A 4368-nucleotide genomic window follows, 5' to 3' on the forward strand; every position below is an offset into this window, starting at 1 on the left:
CCTGCGGAAGTCTACCACCAGTTCCTTGGTTTTACTGGCGTTGATCTGGAGGTAGTTCAGCTGGCACCAGTCCACAAAGTCTTGGGTCAGTCACATTAAAAACCATTTCAAAGATGATCTTTAGTCCCTGGAGTAAAAGCATGTTAGACCCACCCAGGTCCCAATCATCTGCATTTAACTGTAATCATCTTAATCTAGCATGTGTGTTCTTCATATTGGAAGGTGATTTAATCTTCCAAACGCTGTCGGAGTGAGTAAGTGTGCATGTGCAGCTGCTTTATTCTGTTTAAACGGGTCCTCATGAAGATTACATTTTGTTTGTCGGCACCAGTGCTGGCTGTAATTACTGTTGCCATGGTGCCTGGTTTGTATGACTTGTAGAGAGTCTTGAGCCATCCCTCATTTCTTTACATCTTGCTAGAAAAACTGGAAATATGTGTAGTGGTGGATAGAAATATAAATGCAAATGCAGCATGTAAGGCATAAAACATATTTTGTACAATTCTGTGAAGCTGGAAAGTTAATATTTGGTGTGACCACCTTTATTTTTCAACACAGAATGAACTCTCTTAAACAATTTCTTTGAGTACTCTTCAGGAAAAGTTCTCCAGGCTTCTTGAAGGACATTCAAAACTCTTCTTTGGTTGCTGGCTGTCCTTCGCTTTGTTCGCTGTTAAACACACCAGGTCAGTAATGTTGAGGTCCGGGCGGTGGGGAGGCCAATCCATGACTGATGGTGCTCCATTTTTTTTTGTGTGTGTGTGTGTTTCCCCCCCAAGGATGTTCAGTGTGGTTCTTGTGTAATCTGGCATACCTTTGTCTTCTCATTTTCCTTCTTGCCTTTTTGGTGTGAAATAGTAGCTTGAAAAGAAAATTTTTATGGGCATTTAATTATTAAACTCTGGCATAGTGAGTCTTTTGTCCAGTCACCCTCTGCTCTTGGTTACGTGTGCGCTAGCCCGGATAGATTTGAAAACAGCGTTTTCGTCTGAATACACTCTGCGTCCACACCATCGTTTTCAGTTATTTTCACAGAGTTGTGCATCCACATTGAAATAGCCAAAAACGCTTGCGTTCCAGTACTACGCATGCGTGAAGCACAATACGATTCGACCTGCCTCATTTATGTCTGCCGTTCATTTACTTTCTGGCTCGTTGAAACGTCGCGGCAAAAGGTCAAGGAAAAGCACCGGGATTTTTGTTGCTGCGGGTAACTCAAAAGTACAAAGTTGCAAAAGCGAGTTAAAGATTATGAAGAAAAGCTCTCTGAAGCATGTACAGACTGATAGGGCTGTCAGAGCAAACAAAACAACTGCTGTATAACACCCTCCGCTATCTTAGTTTAATTGGTCACTTGACTGCATCACATGACTAAAATGTGTCATCGTTTTGAAAAAGTCTCAATTTTCGCTGTCCACACTGCGACGCGAAAGCACCGTTTTCAAATGTGTGCGTTTTCGAGAGCGTTTTCAAAACGCGTTTTCCTTGAGCGAAAACGCCATCTCAGTGTGGTCGGGAGGCCAAAACGGAGTGAAAACGATGCGTTTTCAAACGAAAACACATTAGTGTGGATGTAGCCCTCGTCTCTTTCCACTCACCCACAACCGGTTGCAGCAGATTGCTGCCTTTTCCTGGGCCTGGTTCTACTGGAGGTTTCTACCTGTTAAAGTTGACTTTTTCCTTCCCACAGTTGCCATACTGCTCATAGAAACCGTCATCAACTGGGACTGTTGTGGAGGGCTGTGCGAATGAGCTTATAAAGGGATAAAATTAATTTATTAGTCTGGCCCTCCACACCAGTCCCAGTTCCTGACGTAGGCCCTTATTAAAATAAACTGCCCACTCCTGTTGAGAGCCTTAAGGTGACTGTTGTTGTGATTTGGTGATGCATAAATAAAGTAAAACTGAACTCAATGGACTCCCAGATTAAGTAGGTTACTATGTAAAGGTTAGCTGATTTCACCTTCAAATGCACTGTAAATATTAGAAGACCTTTCCATATAGTTCCAACACAGCGTCTTCACAGCTTAACCACAGCCAAACAGAAAGCAGCCGTCCCAACAAAAGATGAGCTTAAGCGTTTATCACAGGTTTGCTAATTGACGTTCTATCAGGTAGTCAATTTATCGAGAAAAATGCAGAAGAGCGACTGCTTCAGTTTTACCAAACAAAAGAAAACAATTGAGCAGCTGGAGCTGGAAAGTTATGGTGCTGACCCGTGTGCAGGCTCCAATAGACCTCATTTCCTCCTGTTACCTAGCTCTTTTGTTTCGGAACACGATCTTCCTGTTCATCCCAGGATGTTCCCCCCCCCCCAAAATTGCGAGACTTAAGGTTGAATATTTTGACATGAACACTTGGGTCAAAAGGACTGCACTATTGGAAGAGACGCCGAATCTATGGTAAAAATGTACACACTTGAAAGCATTGATTTAAAGGTGGGTGAAGAAGGGACCCCAGAGATTATGTATTAGTGGCAGATATAGATGTTTTATCAGGCGTTTCACAGTTGGGACACAAGACAAGGTCATAAATAATATCCAACACCTGACAAGTTACGCACAGCAGTAGTCTCAACAACGACAGGTGGCATAGGAGGGCAAAGCAAAGAGTAAGAGGAAAACTGAGCCCAGAAAAAAAGGACAATCAAAGGAGGATACATAACAGAGAAAGAGAGACGAACACAACAACAGACCTGTTTTAGTTGTTTGTAAAAGAAAAATGAAATCTTTTGACACCTTGAGCAGAATATATGTTTACATATATTTCAAACTGTGTCATTTTGTAAGAGCAGCTGACACAAAACAACCTGTTGTGAAACAGGGAAGCAGGAAATGAACCGCCATCTTTAGCAAAAAATTGAAATAAATCAAAAAAAAGCAGGGAGCCTCGCTTCTGCCGACACCTGTCACACCCTCGTTCTAGATTTAACAGATTCTAAATGTCAGACTTTATGCTGTAAATATAAAGACACTGTCTCTAACCCCACTTTTTAAAGAACACTGAAAAAAGCTCTGTCTGTGCTTTTATGCTTTTTAACCCCATGTAAATTTTGCACACAGTTTAACTAAACACTAATACTGCCTCTATGCGGTTGTTCTTGTGTACAGTACTAAACTACCAGTGACAGCACTAAGTCACTGCTAGGAATATCAGAGATAAAACACATCCTGTTCCAATAGGGTCAGCTTTTTGGGGGGTTGATGCTAACCTCAAGATCAGAACTAAAGCACAGAATCAAGGGACCTGATGCACTGGTATTGTACCAGTATGTTATATCTCCACCTGATGGCTTATGATATGTTTTCTAAGGCTTCGTACAAATGTATATGTTAAACTGCTTAAGCTTTTCAGATGTCTTCATCTTAAGATGCTTAGATATATATATATTTTTAAAGGTTTGTAATATTTGCTGCTATTTGGCAGTAGTTTTAAACAGTCTACGTCTACAGCAAAGTCATCATCAGCTACATGTGAGCAAACACGTTATTACAACTCAATTTCCAACAACGTCAGGATGCTGTGCAAATTATCAAATACAATGCAATTCCTTGTTCTTCGTTTAATATCTATATTTAATTGAAAGTAATACAAAGGCAACACGAGAGGTTTTGAAATGAAGGAATTTGGGGATCAGGCAACAAAACACAACTAATTAGTTTAGTTTGAATGTGTCACAAGTTCGAAGAGTGTTTCAGAGTAAAGATGTGCCAGAGTTCACTATGCCCAAGGACGTTAGGACAACAAGAAGAAGAATATATTTCTAAATAACAAAAACAACATTTTGATGATTTCATCACCCATTCCTGCTTATCCTTTTTCAGGGTTGCTGGAGCCTATCCCGGCTGTCTTAGGGCGAGAGGCAGGGTACACCCTGGACACGCTGCAAGGCTAACACAGACAACCATTCGCGCCTATGTGCAATTTAGAGTTTCCAATAAAACTAACCCCACGTTTTAGGACATTTGGATCAAGCCAGAGCACCCAGAGAGAACCCAAACAAACACAGGGAGGACATGCAAACTCCACACAGAAACACCCTGGCCTCATGGTGGACTCAGGACCCTCTTCCTGTGAGGTAACCGTGCGAACCACCACGCCACCGTTCTGCCTCTGAATCACAAAAAATATATATATATTTTAACGATTTCATGATTGATGTTACAAAATACATTTAAAAGAGTCATAAAAAGCTAGTAAGCTCTTTTAACTAGGACCATAAAAACAATATAAAATGGTCACTTTAAAAACAGAAAACAACAACTACAGGGAGTGCAGAATTATTAGGCAAATGAGTATTTTGTCCACATCATCCTCTTCATGCATGTTGTCTTACTCCAAGCTGTATAGGCTGGAAAGCCTACTACC

The sequence above is a fragment of the Pundamilia nyererei genome, unplaced genomic scaffold (genome assembly GCF_000239375.1).
Source record: "Pundamilia nyererei isolate P.nyererei 1_Seehausen unplaced genomic scaffold, PunNye1.0 scaffold00047, whole genome shotgun sequence".
NCBI classification, from domain to species: Eukaryota; Metazoa; Chordata; class Actinopteri; order Cichliformes; family Cichlidae; genus Pundamilia; species Pundamilia nyererei.